The sequence below is a fragment of the Tachypleus tridentatus genome, chromosome 2 (assembly GCF_004210375.1).
Source record: "Tachypleus tridentatus isolate NWPU-2018 chromosome 2, ASM421037v1, whole genome shotgun sequence".
Lineage (NCBI taxonomy): Eukaryota > Metazoa > Arthropoda > Merostomata > Xiphosura > Limulidae > Tachypleus > Tachypleus tridentatus.
The window spans coordinates 22,450,097-22,462,804 of NC_134826.1; the positions used below are offsets into that span (position 1 = coordinate 22,450,097).

The window sequence follows — 12,708 nt, forward strand, 5'->3', positions numbered from 1 at the left end:
ATAATTAACAGACAGTGAAAAAATTGTGAAATCACTTTCACGTTTTTAAGTTTGAATAGATGCATATGTATACATCTTATAATTATTCTTTTCTATTGACTTATGAAAGTCTTATTTTAAAAAACAAATTATTGACCACATTAAATTTTTCCCAGTATTTCTAAGAACATTATTAAAGTACAGCTTTATAATTAATGTGTGTGTGTCTTGCATGTGTGACTTATAGTTGGGTAATTAATATTTATTAGTGTAAAATCAGCGGATCACAATTGGTTAAGATGTGTACAAACCAAGAACAATGTGACAGTTGATGTATATTTAGATGTACAGTTACAAAACAAAGTGATAATAATGGTACTGAGATGCTAATTTGAGTATCCTTTAGAAACAGTTTTTAACTTTGTTCTTCTTGCTGTCCATATTATTAAAATATACTTGATTAACAGGCAGCAGAGCATTTATATTGGTGAATTTCCAGTTTGCTCCTGAAGAAGAAAGGGCCTTCTTTTTGGAAGTGCTCGGGCTATAGAGTTTCCATTTCATTCTTATATTAGTGAATTTCCAGTTTGCTCCTGAAGAAGAAAGGTCCATCTTTTTGGACGTGCTCGGGCTATAGAGTTTCCATTTCATTCTTATATTAGTGAAATGTAGACATCATAAGAGTACAACATGGAGCATTTGGTACTTTTACAAATACATGTGACATTGTCACATTGCATAAGGAAAAGTTGAACAGATTAAGTAGAACTTCTGTATAATAACACAGAATACTTGAAATTTTACAAAGAGTAACTTTGGACAGTCATTTTAGACATTATAAAATTAACCTGAAGCTAATGTAACCTGCTGTCTTTGATGAAACTCTGTAAATATTTGAATAGTCTATATACACTATATTGCCAGAAATGTATAATGAGCTATTCAAATGCAGGATGTGGTCATGTAGATATGTAAATGTACTTGATTTATTATGATGCCATGTATCATGGGTACACTGTCTCCAATTGCCCAGAAAATGGTCTGTAATGCAATACTAAAACAATGAAAGCTGACTTCTAAGAAGTGACAGTGATTTGGGTGCCATTTGTCGGAAAGGTCTGGCAGTCAGATTGAATTAATTTAGAACAACTGTATAAGATGCAATTATCTGATGGAAGGTTTGGGTTTGGTTCTCTTTCCAACCAAAGATGACAAAGGAGAATGGTGTGAAGTTGTCAAATGATGCTCAAACAGAATTGGTGTGCACTGTTAAGTTTGTCCATTGTGCTGAGATTATAATCAGTATGAAGTCAGTGTGCTGAACTATATGAACTGGGTTTCTGTAGTAAATCTGTTGACCACAAGCCTCTCGTCAAGTTAATAAATAAAGCACATCATTAGTGATGCATTTAGTGCTAAACATGGGACCTGGACTTGCAGGGCAATGAACCACAGTTTGTAGTATTCAAATCAGATGTGTGTGAGTATGGGTGTAACATGATTGCTGTGGTGTTGACTGTATTAACTAACTGTAAAAGATCCGTGTTTCTGGCTGATATAGGTTTGGCCCAGCAGTTGTTGTTTAACGTTATCATGCTGTAAATGGGTACCTTGAAATTGTCGACATTGCAGTATTCCAATTATTCTGGCAATTTTATGGAAATAACCTTTTGTCATTTCAGCAAGATATGGCTCTGTGTCACACTGTCAACATTATTACAAGTTGGTTTACATAAAATGGCATGGATCTATTGGTATGACCAGCTCAGAATGCTATCAAGCAAATGCAGTGTGCTCTAGATCTAGAGAGTCAACTTTGGGCTTGGCATGCAAGCCCATAGTCTCCAATGCATTAATTTGTGTAATGCAGGAAGGATGGTTATCTGTTCCAGTAAGCAATATACCAAGAACTTGTTGCAAGTACTGGCTAAAGAATAAAATCAGTTATCCAAACCAAAGAAATCTAACCAAATACTGATCATTGACTGTGTATCCTAAACACAGTGCTATTGGCATGTGTTGCCTGTACACTTTTTGTGTGTGTGTGTATTAAACATTCTTAACTTTTAATTCTTTGAATCCTGTAAAACTTCAATGACAACAATTTTGTTTTGGAAATATCCTTGTATGATTTTAAACCTTTATTTTGAGCTACTGCTTTTAAAACATTTTGTTACAAGTTTTGCTTTTTTTTTTCTCTCTCTTTTTGGGTGCACTTGCAAAGTTTTTATCTTTTTAAAACATTTTTGAACCACACTAACATGGAATAAGAGTGAAGTTAAAAGCAACTTTAAATTTGAATTAAAAAGACCATGTTTTAGTGACTTTAAGATCATGTTTAAAGTGGAACATTTCATCAGATAAACCATCATATTTCATTGTATAACTTTCTGGTAGAACCGTTTCTTATTTATACTTTTAGTCTTATGTATAGTTCATGTAACTTTAAAAAGTGAAAAAACATCACCCACTCCAATGGTCCAAAACACAGCTGTATCTGATAGGAACCATATATATATTTCTTGTCAACAGTACACTGTAGCATGACAGTTGAATTTGTTTAAGCCTAACCAAGACCTTGGGAAAACATTTAAAACTTAAAAATGTACTTTTTTTTTTTTTTTTTTTTGATTGGCCAATCAAATTTATGTAATCTGTACTTTTACGGTTTAATGCATAAAACTTCATTGTTTGGTATTCTCAGGAGTTTTTTTTCTATTGGTACTGTGTGAGTGAAAGACACCTTAAAACACCATATATTATAATGTACACTCCTCCACTGTTAGAGAAATTGTACTCTTACTATTTTGTTATTACCCTTGATATGAGGACTAGAATTCTCTGAAGCTCGTCAGTTACTTTGTGGTTTGTCTGAATGCTTATAATGCTAAAAACTAGATTTACATACCTGGGTGAGCACGGCACGTATAATCCATTGTGTAGTTTTCTAATTAATAACAAATGAAATACCTTGAGAAAAACAACCAGTATAAGTGAGTGAAAACTGGTAAATGAATTATAGATTAGGCTTCATGTCTGTTTTTAACACATCTTGGAATGCTTCAAACCAATACGTGTCAGCAACAAATGGTAAATGATGTAAAATATTATAAAAAATCTACTACTGATAGACCTGTTTCACTGTGATTGTATATTGGTTGTAGTTGTCACATTGTTTTGTTATAATACAAGCTAACTATCCATTAAAGTGCCAAAAATAATAGTTACTGTTTTTTCAAACCAAAAACAACACATAATTTACTCGTCAAAATACTGACACTGTATTTAGAAAAACCTGGGCTGGTAAATTGAAATATTTCTTTGCTTGTTTGTTTGTTTTTAATCAAACCTTAAACATCAGTTGTTTTTGTTTTACATGTACAGTAGTAAAATTACGAAAAAAATGTATAATATATGAACGTTTTGCTTTATTTTTTGTTGAATACAAGCTACTTATAGAATAAAGAATGTTTTGTGTGTAATATTTCTTCATATGACGACATTGCTTTCAGTTCTAATGTTTCACTTATGTTTATTTGATATAATTAGTTATACTTTGCAAAACAAATTAATGCGTGTCTGCGTGCTCACTGTGTGCTACTATTTACATTGTTGAGATCTTGACTCACCTTGTGTCTCAGCTTACAACATGAAATACTGAGTTTTGATGCCTACAGTGAGAAGAGCACAGATAGCCCCGTGTATGGTTCAGTACTTAACAAAGAAACTTACTGTTGAATACTCATGGTTTAATGAGACGTTTGTTCCATCTTCCATAAGATTGGCGTAAACTGTGTTAGTTTCTCCAAATACGTTACATAGAAGCAGTAAGCTGAAACTTTGGTTAAATAGCAAACATTTTTTAGCTTAAGTAGTTTTTATGTATCAATTTAGTTACTCACTGCTATTCGTTACATAAGAGATGATCCTAGTTTTATTATTTTCACACCCATATAATCAAAGCTATATCGTATCTTCATAACACAATATACAAAAATGTTTACAGAAATGTGTATCGTTGATACCAATGCAGTTTACCCTATATTAAAAAAAACAAAAAACAAAGCTGACTGAAACCATCTTACCCTTTGCGAAATCAAGCTTCCGATCCATTCATTTCTACAGAGAAGGGAGTGTCCATATACTGAAATAGTATCGGAACTGTTATTTAATACGCAGTATATTAATACACATTATCCTTCAGGATGGAAGAAAATATAAGAATTTTTAGCACATGCGTGATAAGTAGTACAAATTACAGTGAGAAATTACTACTTGTGTGTTTTAAAAGTCAAACTTGTGTTTCTATTTGACTGAATTAAATACCCAATAAAGAAGCGACTTCCAATCTGCGACCGAAGAAGTTTTTTAAATACCATAGTGAAGAAAATCAGAATGTAAGAGCAGGATGTAGGGGTCGCGCGAGCTCTCCTCACTTTCGTGGTTGGCGACATTCTTTTTACTTCATATAACAATTTTTCGAACTGCGGACACTTTTTCTCTACTTCCAAATATCTGAGGCCCGACATGGCCAGATGGTTAAGGTACTCGACTCGTAATATGAATATCATGGGTTCGAATCCCCGTCGCACCAAACATGTTCGCCCTTTCAGCCGCGGGGGCGTTATAATGTATCGGTCAATCCCATTATTCTTTGGTAAAAGTATAACCTTTTACATTTTGAATAAACTTTAAGATTAAACGAAAATTTAGTGTGAATTGTAAAAGATGAACACAAAATTAAATGTTTTATTACGGCGAAGATAGCCTAGTTGCTTTGAGTCATAAAAAAACCAAACACACCCACCCATATGATGTGGTAAAAACTCTTCTGTGAAATAAAACAATTCCTAGAATAATTGCTGTAAAACAATATAAGCTGTTAACTTAGCACCCTTTTAGTATGGTCTTCTCAGATGTGATTATCATCTTTATCTTTCTGCTTTATTTTGTAAAGAAAAGCTTATTTGTCAGATATTCCAGTCAAGAGATGCAATGCTTAGCGTGTGATGTGTTTTACACAGTACATTAATACTCTGGAAACTTAGTGCGAATAAAATGTACAAAAAGAAAAACGCCTTAACACAAAACAAAACGTTTTATTACTGCAGCGAGCATCTATAGTTATCGTATCATTTATTTTGTGTCCCCCAGAGGGACAGTGGTAAGTCTTCAGATTTACAACTCTAAAATCAAAGGTTCGATTTCTCCTCGGTTAACACCGCAGAAAGCCCGTTGTGGCTTTGCTTTAAACAAAATCATATTTACATATAACGTTATCTCGTTAAATCCACAAGAGTACGTGATGAGGCATCTTTTTTGTCATCGAACTTTCTGGAATAACGAAAGCTGACCTCACTCAAGACTGCTGTACTCACTAGGTCAGTCGTACGAGTTTTATTACCGAGGGCCTGCTAATACGTTAATGGCTTTCACACCCACACACACAAACGCTCGCCCTGTCGGCCGTGGGGGCGTTAAAAGCGACGGTCAGTTCCACTATTCGAAGGTAAAATGTATCCCAAGAGTAGACATTGGGTGTTGGTGACTAGCTGCCTTCCCTCTATTCCTTCACTACTAAATTAGGGAGAACTAAGATAACTCTCGTGTAGGTTTGCGTGAACATCAAAACAAACCACTCGGTCTACCAGTGGGTCAGTATCACCTTACAAGGCGAAAATACTGTATTCGATTCCTCAGTGTGGATAGCCATATACCTCATGGTGTAATTTTACTGTACTCGATGTCTCAGTGTGAACAGCCATATACCTCGTGGTGTAATTTTACACTAAAATAAATGAAACCGTTTCACCTTATGTCATGAGAACCTATGTCGTAATAACATTGTTTCATGTGATTAGAGAGGCTGCGTTTCGTCCATGATTTCCATGGTCGAAATCGCGAAAAAGAAGGCTAAAGTATATCTTTCGTTGCGTTGTTTGTTAAACGTGTGTTGTAAAAGATAGAGAGAAAATATGTTTATCCCAGGTGTTACAACAAACACCAACATCTATGGAATTTTCTAATTTGTAACCTTAGTTACTTATTACCTTTAGGGAAGTTCCAGGTCTGCTAACTCATTCCGGTTTCATGTACAATTATACAAAGAACTGTCGCATTACAAATCCAAATGCCCTTTCTTTACTCACTAAGCGATAAGGTAAGGTAAGGTTTTGAAATTCGCACAAAGCTACTTGAGGGCTATCTGTGCTAGCCGAACCTAATTTAGCAGTGTAATACTGGAGGGAAGGCAGCCAGTCATTACCACCCACCGCCAACTCTTGGGCTACTCTTTTACCAACGAATAGTGGGATTGACCGTCACATTATAACGCCCCCACGGCTGAAAGGGCGAGCATGTTTGGCGCGACAGGGATGCGAACTCGCGACCCTCAGATTACGAGTCGCACGCCTAAACGCGCTTGGGCATACCGGGCCCACTAAGCGATAAGACTGGGGGCTTGTAAAACTAAAAAATTGGGTTTTAGTACCCGCGGTAGCAATGATTAAGTATGCCCTTTCTGTGGGTAACTAAAAGAAAGCTAAGGGCCAAACAACATTATGAATTGCTTACATGAGGAATAAATGTAGATCTACTTCTTTAGTTTGGGGAGGGTCTTCTATAATTACGCCACTGCACAGTGGGCATAGCTTATATAGCCCATAGTGTAGCTTTGTGTTTAACAACAAACCGATCATTTAATTTATAATAAAAAATATGAATAAATGGTAACAGTCTGCACGTGACACTTTAACCCTGTGTAAAATACAGTTACGGAATCTTCGGTTTACATGTTTTTGTTAAGACTAAACCACACTAATTTTTGTTCAATTGCTGGTTAAGGATGTTATAATATCACGATCAACCCTACTGTTCTTCAGTAAAAAGTAGCTCGAGTGTTGACGGCGGATAGTGTTGAATGGCTACCTTTCCTCTGGTCTATCACTGCTAAATGATGGATGATTAGTGCAGATAGCCCTTGTATAGCTTTGGTTGAAATTCAACAAACAAACCGCCACATTTTTGGCTGTTTATCCCGTATTCTACTTTGCCATTAGGCGCTGAATGTAATTTTGTTTCATGGAATAAAACAGACCGATAAGGGGCAGAACAGTTTTTATTTTTGTATCGTTAATGCCTGCCACTCGGACCAGCCCAGCGTCTTTTATATAAAAGTACAAGGATGGTCAATACAATTATAGTTCCAGAAACAGGTGATTTAGGCCTGTTTTGATAGATCTTTATGAATGAAGGTCAAACCAACATCTAAATCGAAAAAAACAACTAAATATTAAAGAAAATCTAACATGATACTTCTATTGACTATATTATGGTGGTGCCTACTGGGTATTACAACATCCTTTCAAAATTTACTCTTTGACAGAAATGGCATTTGTAATTTGATAATGATTAGAAAAATCGTCATTGAATTTCAATACTCCATTTATGGGTTTTGATGTACCGTTAATATCGCAAAATATTGAAACCAATGACGCTGCACAACAAAGTTTTTGTTTCTTGAACACTGTTGGGTGTTTCTTCATAGACTTTTGGCTGCTGATCACGAAAATCGCATCCAAATTTGCCCATCACGTACCGTTTCATCGAAATCTTCAGTTTCACCAGGATATTGCTACAATGGAAAAACGATATCGGGGCAACTGGAATCTGTCAATGCTTGCTGACTACTGTTGGACACTGCAAGGTGATGCACCGGACATTGAATACAAACGAAAATCAGGAGCAAAACTCTTTTAATTATGTTAAACTTAATAGCGTATTAGAAACATAAACGCAGTTAAATATGTTATTGCCGGCAAACAGTTAACTGTCTATTTCTCAGAGTTCCTACGTGATGAAGCAAAACCAAAACTATATTTGTACAACCCACCAGGTACCTGTCACAATCAGCAAAAACTTTTCAGGAAGCAAATTTTTTCCAAAAAATTGTTGTGCTGTTTGATTTCTTATATACACGATTCTAATCCATATTTTAGAAGATAACGATCCCTTTGCGCCCATTTTCTGTGTACTGCTGTCAGTGCAATAATTAATCGATTAATCACCGATTCAGTTGGCATGTTAGATCGATTAGAATATCTTCGAACAAGTTCTTTTCTCATCTAGCCAGGGCCCAGGGTTAACGTAAACATCACACTCGCATCTGAATATTTTAAATATGTTTCTTTGCAGTTACAATTTTTTCCATGTTTGTTCCAAGTATCGATTCAGGTCTCGGGTCCAGTCAAGAACTAGACCTCGAAAATATTGTCAAACGTTTTCTTTTTGTGCTATCTAAACAACGATAAACCTCACGGAATAACTTTCTTTTATGTACAACACGATACCGGGATGACTCATGCGTTGTTGAAAAAAAAAAAAAAAAAATCGACAGTTTTTGTTTTCTAACGCAGCCATTGCTAAATCACCCGCTTCAAAGTATGAAATATACACATTTCTGTATTTTGGCTGTCGTCACTGTTTTGTGCTCTTGAATATTAGTTGCCTGTTTCAATGTTGTAGTTGTTTTTTATACACGATAGACAAGTAGAAATCGCTTTATTTATATCTTGTTTTCAGATGCATTTAGAAGAATCCAATTGAGGATCCAAAACTATGCGTTCTCTAGTGTAGTTTGTTATATTAAAACAAAGAAGTTAGATAACTAATGAATAATTGTTTAATAATCATCTTGTTAATTTATATCTGTTAAAGTATCTGGTTTAGGGTAGTAAAGCTCTAAACTTGTTCTACCCATGATCCTTAACGATCTACTACCTTGGAACTTGTTCCACAAATACCCGTATTGAATCCTAGCAACTAACTTTACATCTTTCTGTAACCTTATTGGCTGATGGGACATTGCTACAGAATGTAATCCCGCCCTTTTTTTTTTTTTTTTTTTTGTTGTTGTTGTTGTTCTGGAATCGGCGTCGTTTTAGGTCACAAATAAGGTTATTTCATTTATTGTAAGAAATTTGCAACACTTTGAGAATTAAAACTGTGTGAAACTTATGGTGAAACGTACTCGTAGAGTAATTAGGTTAAAAAGAGGGTAAAAAGAAAACAACAACAAAAACTGTCGATTGTTCGTATGGATTATATTTAAATGTCTAAAACTTGCGCAATGTATCGACATGTGAGGAAGGAAGGAAGTGGCCATAGAATGACAGACGTCCTATCAGCTGCGAGAAGGGTTCGGTGGAAGCCTGCCCCGTTTCATTGCTTTGGTGCAGTGCGGTGAAGAGGTATCTATTGGCTTCACATTCCACTATGGAACGAGCTTTGGCCTCTTTCTCCACCCAGAAAACAGCGATGTTTCGATACCAGCTCAATTAAAATGTGGACACGTATAAGGCGTAATTCAGGTCTCGTGTACAGCAAGAATAAGGCCATCTCGAGCTTGCAAGACAGGGGAAAATGTTCTAGTATTTCCGTATTCTCTGTACTCTCGGTAAGCTGAAATGTAAGTACGCATTTGTTACAAAAAATAGGTGTATTTGATCTTGTTACCAAAAAGACTGTTATTCGACAATCTTTTATTCATTCAGGAAATATATGATATTTGAATAGACTTTTCAGAATTGTTAAATCGCCAGTTAGGCTAAAAATATCCAAGGGATTGTCGTATTGTATTTGGAAAAAGCTATAGTAGTTCTGTTTTCTTGTTTTTTTAATGTTTCTTTACTATGTTTTTCACTGTAAGTCAAACGATAAAGTACATAAATACATATATGTTAAACATCTTCAGTACCATCTAATCTGTATATGCACTAAATTCTGAATGGTTGCATTGAAAATAGATAAAAATGTATCGGGGTAGCGAGTAAACTAAATCTGTACTAGATTGAAACTGATTGCATACACAAACAAACGTGTTTTTTTTTTTCTTTTCAGAAATATCAGTCTAACTGCAGATGTAATTTGTTTCGCTACTATGTAATAAGGGATTATGAAATTTTTTAAAATGTAGTTTGGTATTATTCGATTCCTTTATAAACTTGTATGGTAATACTTCTTGTTTAAGGAACCATTTAAACTTATTAGAGCCCAAAAAAGTCCGAGTGATAAGGGTTTTTACCCCATACTTCGGTTATACACTTGAAAGATGAAAGCATATGAGACTGTTACGTGAAATCATGCATATCTGACATACAACTTTGAATTAGAAGACGGAATACAAACTTTATGATGTGAAAATGTCTTTTTTTTAAACTTATTTTTGAAGTATGTATTACTTAAAATGTGACAAGATATTGTGTTCATACAGATCCTGTTTAAAGCTTCCTTTTGATGTCTCACGACGACTAGCCAAAATACACAATGGTAACCTATGAAAATATTTTAAACGCTCATAATACAAACTCATGTTTATCAGTTTTCCTAATGGTAGCAATCAGCCCAGCATGGTGAGGTGATTAGGATGCTCCTGATAGCTTTATATTTGACCTCATTGAACTGTTAATATCTATCCAAAAATCAACTGCTTATGTATTGGTGACATCTACTAAAGTTATACCCGGTCATCACTCGAACTCGTTCATTTACAGCTATTTCTGTTTAATTCTACTACGGATGTACAGATTCATGTGTATTAACCCTTATAAAATAGTGTCCACAATTTTTTTTTCTGAGAATACTGTGGAAAGTTTCTTTTCAATGGGCAAAGAAAGATCCATGTGTCAGACCTACTGTACTTGTCGTACAAATACCAGAAGATTTTGGCCCGGCATGGCCAGGTGGTTAGGGCCCTCGACGAAACCGTGATTATTGTATGATTTAATTTACTTGAAGGTTTCCTTTTAAATTAGTTTATCAGTTTCCTTTTTATAGGCTTATCGTAATTTAATTTCTTCCATCGTGTTTTAAAGCGACCGAAAAGATAAAAAAAACTGAATAGTAATTTTCAAAACTTTATCGTGAGGAAATAGTTTTGAGAAACAAAATATAAATTAATATGTAAAGTCTTAAATGTCAGAACAAATACTAAAAGATTTACGTATAAAATATATAGCATCACAATGTAGCGAAAACCGGGCATTATGCAGTTTTTCTAGAACTTTTATTTTAAATTGAATAAAGACTAAAATTTCAGTCAACGTAATATATCTGATAAACGTTTATGAAATCAATTATCAAAATATTTTCAGTGATAGGTTTTAACGTCGTCTCTCAATTATAACTTAGATACTTAGGTAAATACTAGTTTTGTTCTCTTTGCGTTTAAACAATATAACAAAGGGATCAAGCCCTTATTTTTGGCCTGAATACTGATCATGCCCCCCCACCATGTCCTTGTTTGTCAGTAATTATTGTAATTTTTTTCTAACATGTTTCCTTGTTTTAATATGTTTTGAACGTAGTTCTCAATCATTCCTTTGCAACTTCTATTCAGTGTTATGTAAAGATTTAAATCTGTTGGCAATTTTCCAAGGCACAAAATGTCTTGTCATGTCACTGTTACATCATTACTAGATGGTTAGGGCGCTCGAGTCGTAATATGAGGGTCGCGGGTTCGAATCTGTGACCCACCAAACATGTTTTCCCTTTCAGCCATGGGGTCGTTATAAAGTTAGTCATTGCCACAATTCGTTGGTAAAAGAATAAGTAGTCCAAGAGTTGGCGGTGAGTGGTGATGACTATAGCTGCCTTCCTCTAGTCTTTCACGGCCCGGCATGGCCAAGCGTGTTAAGGCGTGCGACTCGTAATCTGAGGGTCGCGGGTTCGCATCCCCGTCGCGCCAAACATGCTCGCCCTTTCAGCCGTGGAGGCGTTATAATGTGACGGGCAATCCCATTATTCGTTGGTAAGAGTAGCCCAAGAGTTGGCGGTGGATGGTGATGACTAGCTGCCTTCCCTCTAGTCGTACACTGCTAAATTAGGGACGGCTAGCGCAGATAGCCCTCGAGTAGCTTTGTGCAAAATTTAAAAAAAAACAAAAAAAAAACTAGTCTTTCACTGCTAAAGTATAGACGAGACGGCTAATGCAGAAAGCCTTGTGTAGCTTTGCGCGAAATTCAAAAAGGACACAAACAAGACACAACTTCCCCGTATTTTATTTTGTGAAGTCTGTACCCTTTACTAAAATACATTGATAATGCGTCTTCGTGGAATTCTGAATATTGGATCACTTTGTTAAGAAGTTTAAATCACGCTTCTTATTCTAGTGTAGAATTATTCGTAGGCAAAGCAAAGTCAATTTAGCCACTTTGTAATAGACTGAAGGGTTTAAACGAAGATACGTTGTATCATGAAAATGTCGGCACCAGTTTTCTTCGTGGTTGTTAGCCAGTGCTGTATAGAGTAATCGAGGGGCTGTGGGTGGAAGTTTTAGTTTTAACTGATCATGGTGTAAAATACAGAAGAATACCAATGATGATTATACACAGTTGTCATCAAAGTAAAACAAAGATTTTGATATTTTGTAATGTAGGTAAGAGTATAATGTATTTTTGTCAGCCGAAAACGAGGCTAAGGTAGTGATCAGTACTTCTGGTCAGACTTCTTTAGCTAAATGTAGTCTCAAGACCGCTAGTATAGGTATTAAAACTTTTAATTAAAATAAAGAATAACGTTTTGATCTGAAAGGTTAACCTCAAGATGGCCTAAGAAGGTCGAACTATTTTTCTTTACTTTATTTTAATTAGTTTTTTAATACACATACCGGCAATCTTGGGAATACATTTTTCACTTCAAGTGGGTTTCTCGTCATCACGAATTATCTGGCTA

General features: G+C 35.3%; 1 protein-coding gene across 3 annotated transcripts in view; it reads left to right on the forward strand.

Moving 5' to 3' along the window:
- LOC143239400 (talin-2-like) overlaps nucleotides 1–12,708 on the forward strand; it is a 132,341-nt gene that overhangs the window by 8,110 nt on the left and 111,523 nt on the right. Inside the window, exon 1 of one of the 3 annotated variants that reach the window (XM_076480427.1) lies at nucleotides 9,428–9,445. The exons of the other annotated variants lie outside the window; for them this stretch is intronic. The gene's annotated coding sequence lies outside the window, so the exon portion shown is untranslated. Of the gene's footprint in view, nucleotides 1–9,427; nucleotides 9,446–12,708 lie in introns of those variants that run through there. 3 annotated transcript variants of the gene reach the window in all.